We start from the raw sequence: 20,033 nt of genomic DNA on the forward strand, positions 1-20,033 counted from the left end.
GAGTCTAGAGTTAGGGCAAACTTTCTAGGGCAACGTATCCTCTTAGTGACTCCTCCTTCCACCAAAACCAAAAGACAAGTGGAGAGGAAGAGATCATAAGAAAAGTGTGTCCAAACGACTAGCAAGCCACCTCTTTTTATACTAAAACGTTGAGCACAAGCGGGGACAATTTGGTTGCTAGCCGACCATGACGAATTGTCCCTTAACACAAATAAATTCATATCTCCATGAATACATGTCAGAATTGGATGATCTTTGGATCAATCCTACACCTCTCGACGAGAGGAATTCAAGAAAAATATCAGCTGCCATGAATAAGTAGACCCACATGGAGTTTGGCCCTAGTTGCCAAATTTAACAGAGGGCTTGTCTCTTTCCATCATCCTTATTTCTTCTCGAGTGCATCTAGCCAATAATTCATCAAATCCTGGAATCTTGTCATTGTTGAGGATGGTAGCGTTGAACACATCCCATTCTCTCGTAAGGCCTGCAAGTGCAATAAGAGTGAGCTCCTTGTCACCAATGACTTCATAAATAGATAGGAGATCATTCTTGATTTCAACAATCCTCATGAAGTAGGATTGAATTGATTCTCCTCTATCCATCTTGATGTCTGTCAATTTGCTCTTGAGAAAGAGAACTTGATTTGCATTATTTACTTTGAACATCCCAACCAACTTGTCATACATCTCCTTAGATGTGTTCAAATAAAAAATATAGGCAACCAAAGGCTTGTGAATAGAATCAACAATAATTTTCTTAGCTTTAACCTCACCTTTCTTGTACTTTGTTTGTGCAGCTGTGGATGCATTTGAAGGAGGCTCCACTACTCTTCCTTTGACATAGTCCATGGCATCATTTTCTTCCAAAGTAAAATCTAGAGACATCTTCCATGCATGATAGTAGAGATTTGTCCTTAAGCTTGTCTTCGGATTTGAAGCAAGATGTAGTCGTCATTGGGACTAGTTCCAAGTTCTTGTCCAACGATTTCCCTTACTGATTGCTTTTCCTCACTCTTGCTTGGGCTTTGTCTTCACTTGAGCTCTGATACCATGTTAATTTTAGATAATAATGGTATGTTCTATGCTTTAGCACAATTTACTTCAATGTTCCTTATTAGCCCAATGGCAATTTCCAATAATTTCCAGTAGCAATCACATTAACTTAAATACATTGATAGTGAATGCAGATAGAACATAAAAACATGTGCAAAAGACAAGCTAAGACAAGAGGACACAAGATTTGGCAGATGCCAGGGAAAAACCCTAATGTGGAGAAAACCCTTTGATCAAATCTTCTTACTATTATTCAATAGTTCAGCTGAGAGATTGAGAGTACATAGATCAATTTCACTTGCCCAATACATAGACAAAACAACCTTGTCAAAATTAGCAGCCAACAACAGTCAATTGTAGCCCTAACCAGAAAGTCAACGCTGGTGAAATCAGCATCAAAATGTCTTCCAACAAGCTCGGTCAACAACAAACTAATTCGACCTTCAAAGAGAGTCAAATTCAACCCAAAACAGTTCGATCAAACCCAATCAAAAGAGAGAGAAACACTACTGTAATTTTTGCGGTCAAATCTAAGTCAACATTGGTCAAACTATCCCAAACAAATCGATTTCTGTGCCAATAAATGCAGCCTCCAAAGATCAAAATTATGCCTTGAAAACCGAAGTCAACGGAGGTCAAATGAGCCCTGGTCAACGCTGGTCTGTGAAATTCGACCTGTTTTGTCCTAGAAAAATTTAGCCTCCTCCCACACGTGCGAAGAAGAGAGAGGTTGTCCCCACGCTGTACGAACCAATCAAGAGAGAAGAGAGAGATGTGTGATGTGATCTCCAAATGAGGAGAGAGGTCACTCCTATTTATATAATTCGTCGAGGGTGAAGAGACACATCCATTGGGCTTCTTGAGCCTACATGTGACTGAGGCCGACCTTGGCAATATGTGCATGAGAGAGAATAAATTCGAAATTCCACTTCTGCTTGTTGGAATGAGATGCTTTATATCAAAATTGGACCTCTCGAAAAGAGCAATTCAATGCGACAATCATCTCCATCATATGAGTTGTCCCAAGGTGGAATTTGGCCCTAGTTGCCAATTTTAACAGATATGCCAAATAATGCAATCAACATGACAAAGAATGGTCATAGACGCTAAAGATAAACAAATGTTCCCTTAATTCCTCGTAGAGATACGATATTTACATGACTGAGATCTTGGACATTAAACCTTAATAAATAATCACGACATATAATTAAAATGAATATGCTTAAAATTAATATGAATTCAAAATAAAAACAATTACAATAAAACATAAAACCCTAATAAAATAATAATAATAATTCATTAAAAACAAAAAAAAACATAGGAAAATAATTAATGAAAACAAATAGAATAAGAAAAATGGATGAGCCATAATAAATAATTAAAAATAAATAAAACTAATAATTAAATAATAAATAAATTGAAATAATTATAATGATAACAATTTAAATTAGTAACTAATTAAAATTGATAATTAAAATAAATATAACAATTATACTAATTAAAATTAATAATTAATTAAAATAAATATAATGAAAATAATGAAAATAAATAAATAATTAAAATTAATTAAAATAATTGTAAAATCAATAATTATATAATCAATTATAGATTAATACAAATACAATTAATATAACCCTAATGGAATTAATATAACCATAACCCTAATGAAAATAATAAATAAATTGAAATAATTATAATTATAACAATTAAAACAATTTAAATTAGTAACTAATTGCAATTGATAATTAAAATAAATATAACAATTAAAATTAATAATTAATTAAAATAAATATAATGAAAATAAATAAATAATTAAAATTAATTAAAATAATTATAAAAATCAATAATCATAAAATCAATTATAAATTAATACAAATACAATTAATATAACCCTAATGAAATTAATATAACCATAACCCTAATGAAAATAATAATTCGATAATTAATTTAAAATCCCTAAATATCACAAAATATAATTAAATTAACAAAATATAATAAAACAATTTAAATTATAATTAAAATAAATTAAAATTTTTAAATTCTAATATCTGTCGGCTAAGAATCTCATCTCTATATATTTGGAAAAATGAGAACAATCTTTCAATAATATTTCACATCCTGAAGATGAACCATTGTTGCTGGTTCGAAACATTGATCAGAAAGAAAGCTAATGCGATGTATCGGAAGATAATCTACATAATCATGAAACTCGCAGAAATCTCAAAGACAAAACAGATCTTCCCTTATGCAACTTGAGAGCTTATAATGACAAAAGACTTTCAGACGAGATTTTAGCTCTCTAACAAGAATGAATTTTTGTTTCTCTCTTTTTACATTTTTTATAGTTTGTTCCTTGTGGGGACCACACTAACCCACCACTAAGTTGCTTACAGAATTGGTACAAACTAAATTACAATTCATTACAAGTCCCTAGGCTTCCTCGGATGCATACATAGTATGCTTGCTCCCATGCGTAGTGTCTTTTGCTCTATGTCTCTATGTAACATCTTTCCCCTTAGTGCAGTGTTCGACTTGTGAAAAATTTGGCCGTCCCCTACTTGCCAACGCTTTGGTGTCTTGTTCTAGCAAGTTGTCTAGCAGGGAGACCTTGACTTGGTCGTTGATCACAAGGTTAAGGTTAAATTATTAGTGGACATTGTTTTTGTGCATTGTGCTTACTTGAACCTTGATTGGGGAGTAGCTACTGAGGGTGATCAAGTGTTGAAATTATATTATTGCATGGAAAGAGAAAGAGTAGCGAACAAGGTTATACAATTGTGGCATGGAAATCCCTTGACCTAGGAAGGGTGTTGTTATCGAATACATCCAAAGATTTGTAAAGATGATGAAGAATGTTGTAATTTCTCAAAGTTGCGAGGAAGCAAGGAGCAAAGATAATGATGACATTGATTAGTGTAAAATTGCACCAAGGACAATGCTTTTAAGGAGGAGGGGAATATAATGTTGTGTTTTGGTATAATTTTTTGTACCTTGTAAATAGCATACATATTAAATTGTCCGAATCTTCTAAAGGTACCTTAGTGTGATGTATATTTTTATACATATTAAAATATGTGGACCTTGCAATAATATCCTAAGGGAAGCTCAAGTCCAAGGTCTCATTAATGAATACATTAGTGTGTGTCTAGTTTTGTTTGTTTGTTTTAAATTTCCTAAGTTGACAATGTTTAGAACCCAACTACATGATGTAGTCATTTAGTGCACCAAAATAAAGCATGTGGAACTTGTCGCATTTGGATAGAGATGGAGTTTATGATGTGAAAATAACAAACAAAAAGTAAACCAAAAGCAAGGGATGTGGTGAGTATTTACCTATCCCATTGCATGACAAATGGCTCTCATCTAAATCATTTCCTTTACAGTGGCAAAAGATACGATGAGAGAGACATACCCTCGAGGAGTAATGTGACTACTGACAATCCTCCAAGTAGGTATACACCATCTTAAGACTTATTGGGTTTCCCTTTCCATGCTGTTTGAACATTCTAGTGCTCATGTGAAGCTAATGCAAGCAAAGGTGGACAAAGGAGACTTATAATTAGGCTAGACCCTCATGCTCATCTATACTAATAACTTGAATTGCCATTGGGATCAATGGTGGGAATATTTGTTGGAGATACACACGAACACACAAACATGCAAGGCAAAATTTGAAGAGAGAGAAATGTACTTGTTTGATATACTAATGCAATGCATAGAATGATTATTGCAGTGTTTGATTTATGAGATTGGAGACATATGTTGAGTACTTTACCTAACTCCCAAAACACCTAATCACCTACTTAAGTAAATGTCTTTATTACATTATGACATGATTACGATACAACATAACTTTACTATACACTACAAAAGAATCCTACATATCCAATATGACCATGTTATATTTATCTAATGATATCTCCAAGTATAAGAATGATTCTTGCTCATGTGAAGGGGTAACAATGATGATTTAAGGTAAAATCTTGTTTTTTGCAATTGAATGGCACTACCTTAATCTAGATGGGGCTAGCAAGGATTGGAAATACTTGTTCTATTGAATAGTTCCTTGCTCCAGTGAATAGGTTGGCAAGGAGGCTACCGAGACTTTGGCTAACTATTGCAATACAACCATTCTATTGAGGTCTTGAGTTGTCATGGCTACCATCTTGCTTAATGTGTAAACTAGTAAGGGTTTCCATGCGCAGTCATTGGAAACTATGTTAAAGAGCTCACAATTTTGACTTAGCCTCATCACATCATAGCTCCAACTTGGGGGCACTGTTATTGTAGAAAGGTTATGTCTTGGTATGTCTTGGTGGTGAATTCTTGTTAAAATTGGCAACTAGGGCCAAATTCCACTTTGGACAACTCATTTGATGGAGATGATGATTGCATTGAATTCCTCTTTTCGAGAGGACCAAAATCGACCTAAAGATCATCAAATTTGGACAAGGGAAAATATGTTTTTGAGGTCAAGCCCACACATGTGCAAATTGTCAAGGTCAACCACATCATCATGTAGGCTCATGAAGCCCAATGGACATGTCACTTCACCCTCAATGACTTGTATAAATACAAGTGACCTCCAACCTCATTTGGCACCTCACTCACTCACACATTCTTCTCTATCCTTCTCTCATTGGTTCGTACAACTATTGGGCATACCTTTTCTCTCACACGTGTGGCAAGGAGGACGAATTTTCTGGGCAAATTATAGGCCAAAATTTCAGAGCTGTTGCAGGGTTTGACCAACATTGACCAAGCACTTTGACTCATCCTTTGACTACGATTTTTGTGGGAAAATTTTGTTTTTGGTAGGTCGTACAGTTTGGCACAAAAACCGAGAATTTCTATGCACTTTGACTTGCGTTGATCACAGGCTTGTTTGACTGCAAAAGTTGACTTCAGTTGATCGAGTTTGACTGTTGTTTGGATGACTGTTTTCACTTCTATTTGATCAGTTAATGAGGTAGAGTTTGACTGCCTTTGACCGAGCTTCAAAGGGGAAGTTTTGTTGCTCCATTGACCATCTTTGACTTTCTGGTTAGGGCTGAATTTGACTGCAGATTTGACAGCGCTGTTTTGACGTTGATTTGGCAAGTCAATTTTGACTTTTTGTACTCTCTCTGTGTTGAATATTTGATATAATGATAAGAAATATTGATCAAAGGGTTTTCCCCATCTTGGGGTTTTTCCTTGGCGTCCACCAAATTTTGTGTTCTCTTGTCTTGGCTCGTCTTCTGCATTTTATTGTTCATGTTATATTTATAGTTATTGTCAATGTGATTTATGGTTAATGTGATTGCTATTGGAAATTATCATTGGGCTGCTAAAGGACATTGAAGTAATTGCGTTATGCATAGAACATACCGTTGTTAGCTAAAATTAACATGGTATCAGAGGCTAGGTGAAGACAAAGCCCAAGCAAGAGAGAGAAAAGCAATCACTAAGAGAGATTTGTTGGATAGACTATTGGACAAGCCTCAATGGCTTCTACGTCTTACTTTAAAACTGAGGATAAGCTCAAAGACAAATCTAACCATAATGCATGGAAGATGACTTTGGACTTGACTTTGGAAGTGCATGATGCAATGGACTATGTGCAGGGAAAAGTGGTGGAGCCTCCTTCAAATGCCCTTGCTGTTGCGAAGTATAAGAAAGGTGAGGTTAAAGCTAAGAAAATTATCATAGACTCCATTCAAAAGCATTTGGTTGCCTATATTTCTGATTTGGGAACATTTAAGGAGATGTATGATAAGCTGGTTGGGATGTTCAAAGTGAAAAATGCAAATCAAATCCTCTTTCTTAAGAACATGTTGAAGGACATCAAGATGGATAAAGGGGAGTCTATCTAATCCTACTTCATGAGAATAACATAAATCAAGAATGACCTACTATCTATTTGAGAATTTATTGCTGATAGGGAGCTCCCTCTCATTGCACTTGGAGGTCTTCCAAGGTCACGGGATGTGTTTAAAACCACTATTCTCAACAATGACATGATACTTGGTTTCGATGAATTATTGATTCAATGCACTCAAGAGGAGACAAGGATGATGGAGAGAGACCAGCCCTCAAATGGAAATGAACCTACTGCTTTCTCTGGTCATGCTAAGAGGAAAAATAACGCTGGTCCAAGGAGACAGAGTCAAGGATTAAACAAGGGATTCAAAGAAGGAAGAAAAGGAAGGTGCTACAATTGCAACAGGTTCGACCACTATGCTAGAGAGTGCCCTCACAAGAAGAATACTCCAAGGGATGATGACAACAACAACAACAATTTCAAAGGCAATGACAATCAAAGGAACAACAAGTTCAACAACAAAGTAAAAAGGAATGCTCCCGCTGCTCGAAATGGAAATGGTCAACCTCCCAAAAGGACAAGAAATACCAGGTATGATGAAAGTAATGTTGTAGAAAAACAAAATGAGTTTTATCTTATTTCTTCTCTATCTATTGCCTCTCCTCCGGATACTTTGGATCATTGGTTGATTGATAGTGGAGCCTCAAGGCACTTCACTAGGTACAAGGAGGCCCTCTCAAATTTGGTTGAAAATAAGACTAATTTGGAGATCATACTTGGAGATAATGCCACCTACCCCGTGAAAGGGATATGTACTGTTACTCTTCACTTGAATCAAGGTCAAACCATTCATCTACAAGAAGTGTTGTATGTGTGTTAAAATTGGCAACTAGGGCCAAACTCCATGTGGGTCATCTTATTAATGGAAGCTGATATTTTTCTTGGATCCCTCTCATCAAGAGATGTAGGATTGATCTAAAGATCATTCGATTCTGATAAGTATTCATGGAGATATGAATTTATTTGTGTTACGGGACAATTCGTCAAGGTTAGCGAGCAACCAAATAAACCCCACTAGTGCTCAATGCTTTAGTATAAATAGAGGTGGCCTTCAAGTCATTTCAACACACTTGGGATCTCTTCCTCTCTACTTGTCTTTGGGTTTTAGTAGGAGGAGAGATCCTAAGGGATAACGCTGCCCTAATCCAGAGGGTAGAAGTCAAAACTACCGGAACTGCCGGGAAAAGCCGGAATTGTCGGGAATAGCCGGAATTGCCAGGAAAAGTCGAAATTGCCGGAATTGCCGGAACAATCGGGGAAAGCCGGAACTGTTGGGAATAGCCGGAACTGCCGAAACAACTGGGAAAGTTGACGTAGAGGGCAGAAGTCGGAATTGTCGGGAAAAGCCGGAACTGCCGGGAATAGCCGAAATTGCCGAAATTGCCGGGAAAAGCCGGAATAGCCGGAATGACCGGGAACTGTCGGAATTGCCGGAACTGCCGAGAAAAGCCGGAACTGTCGGGAATAGCCGGAACTACCAGGAACTGCCGGGAAAAGCCAGAACTGCTGGGAATAGCCGGAACAGCCGGGAAAGCTGACGCAGAGGGCAGAAGTCGGAATTCTCAGGAAAAGCAGGAACTGTCGGGAAAACCCGGAACTGCCGGGAATAGCCAGAACTCCCAGGAACAACTGGAACTGCTGGAACTGCCGGAACAGGTGGGAAAGCTGACACAGAGGACATAAACCGAAAGTGCCGGGAACACTCGGAATAGCTGGAATTGTCGGAACTGCCGGGAATAGCTGGAATTGCCGGAATAGCCAGAGCATTTGTCTCCAAAGGAGAGCAGTGTGCAAGGGACAACTAACTAACATTGGGACAGTTGTATGGTACTTAGCTGCAATTACACCAAGCATGCAATGTTACAGCTAGCATGCAAGGGACAGTTAGCATGCAACAGCAAGCATGCTAAGGACAACAAGCATGCTAGGGACAACAAGCAAGCAAGATGCAGCCAACACATAGGTCAGTATGGCAACATGGTGCAGCAATGGCACATAATGCAATACAGTGATGGGTACAATCATGATTAATGAAGTGTGATGAGATGCAGCATAGTGATGATGGGTGCAGCATGGTGCAACGCGGTGAGGTGCAACATGATGACGAAATGAACCAGAACGATAGGTGAAGGAGTCACCTTGGAGAATTAGTTGAAGCAGCATGTCTTCAACTGATCTCATGTATCATCTTCTTAGAGATGATCTATGCTCTTTTCTAGATAAGTCAAAGTGTTGACTTTTGTCGTAAATGTACTATCTCTCTCTCTCTCTGTTGAACTATTAAAGAACATATAAGAAGAATTGATCAAGGGTTTTCCCACACTGGGGTTTGTCCTTGGCTAGCGCAACATCTTGTGTCTTCTTGTCTTGGCTTGTTTTCTGCGATTTATGTTTATGTTCTATTTGCAGTTTACTTTAACGCTGATGTGATTGCTAATCTGGAAAAGATATTGAGCTAATTGTGAAAATTGAAATAAATTGCTCTAAGCATAGAACATACCTAAAATTAACATGGTATCAGAGCTGAGGTGAAGACAATGCCCAAGCAAGAGTGAAAGAGCAATCACCGAAGACAGTTGGGAAAGGACAAAAGGATCAGTGGATTCCTCATCCCTCTTTAAATTCACCGAGGGTGAAGTCGAAGCAGAGAATATTATCAGAATGGCGCAGCGGAAGTTTCTGATGGCCTACCTAAATATCACTTCATTGGGAAGTTCGGATCTAAGGGTGGAAGGAAACGCAGATGCCTTGGTTGCAATAAGTTCGGCCATTATGCGAAGGAGTGTCCGAATGGCAGAGACACATCTCTTGATGAAGATAACAATCATTCCAGGGACATCTTCAATGATCAAGGGAATGACAGGTAATGCAGGTCATCAAAGAAATCGCCGACTCTTCAAAGAAAGCAAGGAACCCCAGGTATGAAGAATCAAATGTTGGTTTTTGACAAGATAAAGAATCGTTATCTTGTATTGGCCCTCTCCTTCAGATTCTTTGGGAATCTGGCTTATTGATCGTAGTGCTTCAAGGCACCTCATCAGATAGAAGGGTGCTCTCTCGAATTTGGTAGAGATGGAAACAACCGTGGGATTATACTTGGAGTTGATGCCACCTATCCCGGAAAGGGTGTAGGGAATGTTACCCCTCAGTTGAATGAGGGTAACTCTATTCATTTACAAGAATCTCTTTTAAATGATGGCTACAATGATGATTAATGAAGCGTGATGAAATGCAGCATAGTGATGATGGGTGCAGCATGGTGCAGCGCGGTGAGGTGCAGCATGATGACGAAATGAAGCACAACGATAGGTGAAGGAGTCACCTTGGAGAATTAGTTGAAGCAGCATGTCTTCAACTAATCTCATGTATCATCTTCTTAGAGATGATCTATGCTCTTATCTAAATAAGTCAAAGTGTTGACTTTTGTTGTAAACGTACTATCTCTCTCTCTGCTGAACTATTAAAGAACATATAAGAAGAATTGATCAAGGGTTTCCCCACACTGGGGTTTATCCCTGGCTAGCGCCACATCTTATGTCTTCTTGTCTTGGTTTGTCTTCTGCAATTTATGTTTATGTTCTATCTACAGTTTACTTTAATGTTGATGTGATTGCTAATCTGGAAAAGATATTGAGCTAACTGTGAAAATTGAAATAAATTGCTCTAAGCATAGAACATACCTAAAATTAACAATGTGCCCAATTTGAAGAAGAACTTGGTGTCTATTTCTGCAATGGAAGATAAAAGACTTTGATGGAAAGGTACGTATTTGGCAAAAAAACCCTAATGATGCATTTACTCTTGGATTTAGGGTTGATGTTCTCTATCAAGTTGGAGGAAGTCCATTGGGAGCTTTGGCAAGTGTTACTTCTCTTCAATTTGAACTATGGCACCGAAGGTTCGCCTGCTGCCAACACTGTTGTGTAAGGAAGATGGTTACGTGTATCCCCGAATTCAATATGAACCATGAAGGTGTTTGTAAGGGTTGTGCAACTGGGAAACTTACAAGGGGACCATTCCCTTCTAGTGAAAGCAAGATTACCGTTATTCTTCAATTGGTCCATTTGATCTATTTGGTATGTTGCCCGTAACATCGTTGGGAGGATACCTATATTATGCAATCTTTGTGGATGACTTCTCACGCAAAACATTGGTCTTTTTTTTGAAGTAGAAAGATGAAGTGTTCAAATGGTTCCATTCTTTTAAAGCATTGGTGGAAAATCAAACATGGAAGAAGATCAATATATTGAGGATTGACAATGGAACCGAATATGAATCAAATGAATTCAATGACTTTTGTAGAGAGGCTGGCATTAGGAGGGAGACAACTGTTCCATACACTCCTGAGAAAAATGGCGTTCTTGAAAGGAAGAATCGAACAATCATGGAAGCCCCCTATGCCATGCTCCATGATCAAGGTCTATTGAAGTTCTTATGGGGAGAAGCTATCAACATTGTTGTGTATGTTCAAAATAGGAGCCCACATCAGGCATTGGATTTCAAGACAATCGAGGAAGTTTTCACTGGTAAGAAACTCGATGTTTCTCATTTTAGAATATTTGGTTGTTTTGTGTATTTTCACGTGCCTAAAAAGAAAAGTAACAAGTTGGAAGCTTTTGGGAGATGTCACCTTTGATGAAGATACTGCCCTTGGAAAAGCTAGAGATCTCCCCATTCCAAGGAAGGACAATGATGATGTTACGGAAAAACAAGATGAATCTCCGACAGATGAACCTATGCCCGATGTTGATGGTCTGATGGATCCTATTGATCCACCTCCTGGTGATCCCTCTACCTCAAGGAAACGACCACTATGGCTCAAAGATACTCTCGAAGATGCTGAAAGACATACTGCTCCAAGAGGGACATTTCACGAAAGTAAGAAGCCAAACATGTATCAAGGGTACTTGGCTGCTATGAGTACTATCATTCAAGCTGAACCATGCACGTTCGAAGAAGCTGTAAAACACCAAGTATGGAAGGATGCGATGAATGAGGAATATGAATCGATCATGAAGAATGATGTCTGGGACGTGGTGCCTAGACCCAAGGACAAGTCTGTGGTCACCTCTAAATGGCTTTACAAAATCAAACATGGAGCTGATGGGAGTGCTGAAAAATATAAGGCTAGGTTCGTAGTTTGTGGCTTCTCTCAAAAGGATGGAGTGGACTATGACGAGATATTTACATCAGTTGCCCCATATACCACTATCCGATCTATTATTGCTCTAGTTGCCACTCAAGAATGGAGCCTACATCAAATGGACGTTAAGACTAGTGTTGATAATATCGCTGAAATATCGACGATATTTGGAAATATCACGATATTTTGAGGGAGTCGAAATATCACCGATAAAATATCGCAATATTTTCGCTCCCCAAAAATATTGCACAACATTGTTAAATATCGCCGGGGCGGCTGGGCCGCGGTTAGAAAAGGCAAAAATCAATATTTTTTTGCTCATTTTTGTTTTCTGAGTGTTGGATAAGGAAGGGGAGAGCATTGTGGTTGTTGTCAAGGAGGAATTGAGGGTTGAAGAGCCATTATCACCACCAACAACGAATTTTTTGTTGATCAAAGATTGAAGAACAATGAGACAATCTTCATTTCTTCCATTAACAAGTATGTTCTAAAAAACACCTATGTTAATGATTTTTTTGATAGATTTAGGGTTATTCTTGCTTGCCTCTTTGCCTACCAACATTTTTGTTTTTTCTCCATTTGCTATGATTTTCATGCCCATGAGCCAATGCAAGGGTTTTCTCCATATTTGGACATCAAACCCCATTTCTTTTTGTAACTTTCAAATGCACCCTCTTATTGTCATTTTTCATTGAATTCACATTGCAAATAATGTAGTAAAAAAATTATTTTGTAAATTGAGGTGGTTATTACTTATTATTTTTTGTGTAAGGGTGGAGTAATTTTAATCATTAATTCCAATTTTTTTTTTGGTGCTCTAGGTTTGAATTAGCTCACTACAAATATGCCAAAAGCCTTGGACCCATTTTGGGAGTATGGGGAGCCTAATGGTGGGACAAATCGGGCATATCTATTATGAAAATTGTGTGGGACCAGGATGACCGGAGGGGTTATGTGATTGAAATACCATCTGGCTAGACTCTCTGGACATGATGTTGGGATTTGTACAGTTTCTAGTTTGGAGCTTATACAAAAAGCTCTTGAAGCAATTGATGAAAAAGACAGAAAGAAGGAAGAGGCAAAAAGAAACAAGGTTGAACGTGCAGGTAGATCTTTCGGGATATCTTTTTTTGATTTTGGAGATGAGGGTAGTGGGAGGGGCTCCACAACATCACCTACTACTGCTAGTGCGAGGTCATCATTTTTTGTTTCACGAACAGGACATGGAGCACAACCTTCCATAAAATCAATTGTTAAAAAAGGGAGAAGCAAGAAGCAGATAGAGTTATGGGGAGGTGCCTTTTTTGGAGCGAATTACCTCTTAACATCACCAAAACCAATCCATTTTGGAAACCAATGTGTGATGTTATTGCTGTTGTGGGCCCAAGGTACAAAAGTGCTACATATGAGGAGTTGTGGGGGCCAATTCTTCAAGTAGAAAAGCAGGATATCAACTCTAGATTGGCGGATTTGAAAAAAAGCATGGGAAGTTTCTGGATGCACAGTGATGTCTGATGCTTGGACAGATAGGAAGGGTAGGACCCTTCTAAATTTCTTGGTACATTGTCTTAAAGGTACCATGTTTATTAAATCAGTGGATGCAACAACACATATCAAAGATGCAACAACGATATGTGAGTTGTTAGATGGGTTCATTCAGGAGATTGGTGTGCAGAATGTGCTGCAAGTCATAACAAACAATGCAACTAATTATGTGTCTGCCGACAGGATGCTTATGGAGAGGCATTACACATTGTTCTGGACTCCGTGTGCAACACATTGTATCGATTTGCTGCTTGAGGATGTGGGGAAACTCTCATTCATCAAGGAGGTGATTGATATGGCTAGGAGCATCCCCAAGTTTATTTATAACCATGCTTTTGTTCTTAGCCTCATGAGGTACACTAGAAACAAGGAGTTGCGGCGTCCTACAATCACACGTTTTGCCACAAACTTTATTACTCTTCAGTCTTTGCTTCGATGCCAGTTCGAGTTGAAGCAAATGTTTGTTTCTGATGACTGGCGTGATTGTAGATACAGCAGGAGATAGGACGGGAGAGCCATTGCAAAAACGATGTACTCTGGCACATTTTGGCAGGGAGTAGAAGAAGCATGCTCAGTTAGTGAGCCTATAGTAAAGGTTATGAGATTGGTAGATGAGGAGAAGCCCGTAATCGCTTATTTGTATGAGGCCAAGGAGGCCATTCGTTCTTATTATACAGATAAGGGTTCTGCTGGGCTTGATAAGCATATGATGTTATGGGATGTGATTGATAGTCGGTGGACATGGATGCTTCATCGACCCATTCATGCAGCAACACTCTTCCTCAACCTCGCATTTTCTTACAAATGGGCCTTTGATTTTGATGGCGAGGTGATGGAAGGGCTCCATTCTTGTATTCATAGGACGGTACCCAATCCTGAGCTTAGTAGCAAAAATCGCGAGATACAGTGTTATTGGGATTGTGTTGGCCTATTTGGCTTTGATGATGCTATTAGGGAAATGACCCTCTTCATGCCACGTAAGTGACAAGTCATCACTCATTAGAAAATAGAATTTTCAATTTAGAATTTCCCTATAATTCTAGATTTTTAAAATTCAATTGTGTAACTTTTTGAAAGTTTAATTATGATTTAAGTTTTTGACTCTTTTATTTCTTTATTTTGTTGTAGATATTTGGTGGCGAAGCTATGGTGCAAGGGCACCAAATTTGCAGAATTTGGCCATAAGAATCATGAGTCAAACATGTAGCTCTTCAGGGTGTGAGTGCAATTGGAGTGTATTTGAGAAAATACACGCAAAAAAGCGCAACAGATATAACTTTGAGCTTCAACCTTCAGTTGAGCAATTACATTTATTGTATTTTTTAATTTTTAATTTATGACCCTCAAGTGTCAAGAGTCAAGAGTCAAGACTTATTAGTTTTTTTGACACTCTTACAGGTTGGAGTTCGTACGCCTCAATGATTTAGTGTATGTGCATTACAATATCTGACTTCGAGTGAAGCAAATAGAAACGCCAGTGGATCCAGATGCCATTTCCTTAGACAATATTGATGAATTGTGTCAGTAGAGGGTGGAGTCTGAGGAGCCCATCTTGGAGGAGTCACCATCATTGTTAGAGCCAGATGATCCATTAGAACAGGGGCAGCAAGAGGAGGAGGACTTAGAGGAGGAGCAACACGAGGAGGAGGGGCAGGAGGCAGAGGAGGAGGAGGAGACTGTGGGAGCATCGACATCAACACCATCTGTGTAATATCCCTTATCAGGGGTATTCCTCAAACACAAGTAAACTCCAACTAGAGATAGACTGGGAGGGGTTTACCAGATATGTCGCCTCTGAAAAGAGGACGAGATATGGAGGCTACCTGGCCCTTTCCAGACTCTGTCTGAGTGTATAGGAGAAAAACACACAAGTGGTATAGTAGCTGGGAAGCTCAAAGAGATAAAAATAACAATAGTGCAACATACAATAATGTATACATGGAATATAAACAGATACTCGAGAAATGTAGAGAGAAATGCTAAGCCATTTTATTATACTGAGTAATGGAAGAGTACAAGAGGTGATCAGGAAGATAGCACCTCGTCTTGCACAAGGCAAGTGAAGAAATACATTCAGAATGGTAAGGAAATGGCCTCTCTTTGAACTGCGTCCAAATTGCCGGAGAACTACTGTGCTGCTGCTATTGCTGGAATCAAGTGAGGATTTGGGGTTGTTCCCCTCAGAAAACGCTGAAACTCTGGAATCAACATCTGCTCAATAAACCCAGAAAAGCCCAGAAAGCTTTTCTAAAATAGCTGACCCCCAAAAATCACCCCCTTGAGTATCTACGCTATCCCTCAAGGCTCTGCGCTGCCCCTAAAGAGAATCCTCCAAAACACTACTCGAGACTCTGCGAAAATGCTCCAATATGCAAGGGCTGATCCCTTGCTCAATCTCCAAGCTCAAATCCTCCACATAAACCCAATTCGGAGCTCCTACCAAAAGAGACTGCGTCCTCCCTTCTCAAGACTGCGCAGTCATCAAAATGATTAGTTCCTCCTCAACTCCAGAGATCGCTCCTCTTGCAAAATACTGATGAAACTACCTTGCCTGAGCAGGCTCTCGAAGTCCCCCGGGGCTAAGGGTGAGATCTCCCAACAAAGACACTCGATGCACTAAACAGTGCTGCAGATAGGCTAAACAGCCAGCATGCTCTAAGTCGAAGTGACTAGCTCAAATGCAACATAATCCAATATCCCAAATGAGGAGGCTCCTCTCTCCTTTATAGCCTTGGCCTCTCTCAAAACACTAAGGCCCGCCTCCTCCAACGTAGCGTCTCTCTTGCCACGTGCTCCTTCTCCATCTGCGCAGTCCCTCTAAGTGTCCACGTGGGCCCCCTTCTCTACGTGGTCCTTTGGCCCCCTTGGCTCCCCTTTTAAGTCACAACGTTGTGCTACTAGGGAGTGACTTCATTCAAAAAGTGAGCTATGTCCCCCTTTCCTCACCTTTTTATTTATAAATAACTATAGAAGGCAAAATTGAGCAAAATCGAATATTCCAATTAGCCATTGCTAATTAGGAATATTACAGTCTCCCCCGACAAAATGTTGCTTGTCCTCAAGCAACTGAAGTGATGGATGCTGCAAAATTTTCTCACTCTCCCAAGTGGCATCCTCATCCGGTAAATTCTTCCACTTCACCAAGAATTCCCGGACCGTCCTGCTCCGCCGTTGCCTCTCCCTGGTATCAATAATGGCCTCTGGCTGCAACACCAAATGCCTCTCATCATCCATGGGTGGTAGCTCATCTGTCACTGTCACCTGCTGCCCCAATGCCTTCTTCAGGCATGATACATGAAAAACTTTATGAATCTTGCTGCCTTGGGGCAACTCCAATTCATACGCAACTTGTCCAATCCTGCGTATCACCCTGTATGGCCCATAAAAGCGGGGCTTGAGCTTTTCAGCTCCCTTCTGCTTCAGTGACGACTGTCGGTTTGGCTGTAATCGTAGGTAGACCAATTCCCCTACCTCAAACTACCTCTCCACTCGACCCCTGTCAGCATACAGCTTCTGCTGGTTCTGCACTGTAGCCATATTATCCTTGAGAGCTCGGAGGATATCCTGACTCTCTAGGATCCAAATCTTGGCTCTCGGAGCCTTGCTAGCACCAAACATCACGTCAGCAAAAGATAAAGGATGATATCCATAGAAAGCATAGAATGGTGACATACTAATGGACATTGATGTGTAGTGTTGTAGTAGTACTCCCCCAGATGCAGCGACTTCAGCCTTGCTCGCTGCTGCCCACTGACATAGTTACGCAAGTAGCCCTCCAGCCACTTGTTAACTATCTCTGTCTGCTCGTCCGTCTGTGGGTGATAATTGGTACTCAGTGTCAACTCCGTCCCCACCAACTGGAAAAGCTCCTGCCAAAACCCGCCCATGAAACGACTGTCCTTGTCACTGACGATGGTCTTAGGAAGACCATGTAGCCTGAAGACCTCTCTGAAGAACAACTCAGCCACCTGCGCTGCTGTGTAGTGTGCGGATATGGCGAAAAAGTGTGCGTACTTTGTCATTCGATCAACGACGACAAAGATACAATCCTTGCCCTGCACGATGGGCAACCCTGTGATGAAGTCCATCGAAATGCACTCCCATTTCCCCTCTGGAATGGGAAGAGGCTGCAATAATCCTGCGGGATGGGTCATCTCCCCCTTGTTCCTTTGGCAAATATCGCACTCCCGGATATGCTGAAGTACTTCCTCCTTGAGGCCCTTCCATGAGAACCTCTCTCTAATGGCCCTGTAGGTTTTGGTAAACCCCTGATGGCCGGCCAATGGTGAATCATGTGATGCCTGAAGTATCTTCTTCTTGAGCTGAGATCCCTCAGTCAAGAAGATCTGGTCCCTATAGTAGATGATCTCATCGACTACCCTGTACCTGTCATCCGCCACCTGCCCATCTAGAACCTCACATGCAAATCTGTCCTTGGAGTACTCTACTAATAGTCGAGCCTTCCAGCCTGTGTCCAAGCTTATAAGAGACAACGTTGCTGGTCTACCTGAAAGGGCATCTGCTACCACGTTGTTCTTACCCTTGACATACTCAATGTCAAAGTCATACGCTTGGATCTTACTGATCCACTTCTGCTGCCTCTCTTGTAGCTGTTTCTGCTCCAAAAAGAACCTAAGGCTGTTGTGATCAATCCTCACCTTGAACCTGTTAGCCACTAAATACTGCCGGAATTTGGCCAATACATGCATAATGGCCAACATCTCCTTGTCGTATATAGAATACGACCTCTCATGCGGAAGGAGCTTCCGGCTCTCAAAGGCTATAGGGTGACCTCCCTGCATCAACACTGCGCCGATCCCCTCTCCCGACGCACCACACTCCAAAACAAATGGCTGCGAAAAATCCGGCAATACAAGCACTAGGCAGCTGCTCATAACCTCCTTGAGCCTATCAAAGGTTCGCTGCACTGTATCCGACCAACTGAATGCCCCCTTCCTTGTCAGATCTGTCAGGGGTGCAACAAGCTGTGAGAAACTCTTGACGAACTTCTGGTAGTAAGTACAAATGCCAATGAATTCCCAAAGTTCTGTCATGTTCCTCGGCTCCGGCCAATCTTTGATGGCCCTAATCTTCTCCTCATGGACTCTCACTCCGTCCACCCCTATGATGTGTCCCAAGTACAACATCTCCGTCAACCCAAATTCAAACTTGGAGAGTTTGGCATAGAACTGCTGCTCCTTCAAGATGCGCAACACTGTCTCAATGTGTTGGAGATGCTCCTCCTAAGTCCTGTTGTAAATGAGAATATCATCAAAGAACACCAACACAAACTTCCTTAAGTGACTGCGGAAGATGTTATTCATGCAGGACTGGAATGTAACTGGGGCGTTGGTTAGCCCAAAGGTCATCACCAAAAACTCAAAGTGCTCATAGTGACACCTGAAGGCGGTCTTGGGAATGTCCTGCTCCTTCACACGAATCTGATGGTACCCAGATCTTAAATCAATCTTTGAGAAGAATTGTGCTCCTCTCAACTCATCCATCAACTCATCAATCCTGGGTATGGGGTACCTGTTCTTCAGGGTCTTCTTGTTCAGGGCCCTGTAGTCAATGCACATCCTCAATGTGCCGTCCTTCTTCTTCACCAACACCACGGAAGAAGCAATAGGACTCGTGCTCAGCCGAATGTGCCCAAGAGCCAGCAACTCCTGAATGGCCCGCTCAATCTCATCCCGATAGGTCTTGGGATGCGTATAGGGGGTAGTAATCACTGCCTGTATGCCCTGCTCAAGCTCAATGGTGTGCTCAAACCCCCGGTCCGGTTGCTGTCCCGGCGGAATCTCCCCAAACACTGTGGCATACTGGTCAAGGATGGACTGTATCTCTGGGTACACCGTCTGCCTTGTAGTCCCTGCCTTTGATGCACGCAGCTCCACTGCCCACTCTACATCTCCCTTTCGGAAGACTGCCTCCATCTGATGAGCCGAAACAGTTTGAGGCGAATATGTGTGCTGTCCCCGTATCTTCTCATGCCTCCCGGTCTTCTCTTCATCCCAGTATCATGTTGGTGTTTGGAACATTGACCACGAAAAAGTGGTCAGTCAGTGTGTAGGTGCCCATCGTCACTGATAACTCTGGGACATAACGAGCACACACCATGGTCTGATCTCCTGGGGCCAAAACTGAAAAGCCATCGAAGCTCTCTGTCTGTATACCTCTCCGCTCAACCATCTATGCATTGATGAAGTTGTGGGTTGCCCCACTGTCAACCAAAACTGATACTCGCTGGCCACGTACTGATCTCCTGGGACCAAAAATGAAAAGCCATCGAAGCTTTCTGTCTGTATACCTCTTCGCTCAACCATCTATGCATCGATGAAGTTGTGGGTTGCCCCATTGTCAACCAAAACTGATACTCGCTGGCCACGTACTGTCCCCCGTACGCGCAACGTCAAATACTTGGGAA

At 40.7% G+C, this 20,033-nt stretch overlaps 1 protein-coding gene across 1 annotated transcript in view; it reads left to right on the top strand.

The window, feature by feature from the left end:
- Positions 1–20,033, top strand: part of LOC149191632 (tyrosine-protein phosphatase RLPH2-like) — a 234,696-nt gene that overhangs the window by 23,596 nt on the left and 191,067 nt on the right. The window lies entirely within an intron of this gene.

Source organism: Pinus tabuliformis, chromosome 2_2, assembly GCF_031772625.1.
Source record: "Pinus tabuliformis cultivar Carrire ecotype Pingquan chromosome 2_2, CPIR1, whole genome shotgun sequence".
Classification (NCBI taxonomy): Eukaryota; Viridiplantae; Streptophyta; class Pinopsida; order Pinales; family Pinaceae; genus Pinus; species Pinus tabuliformis.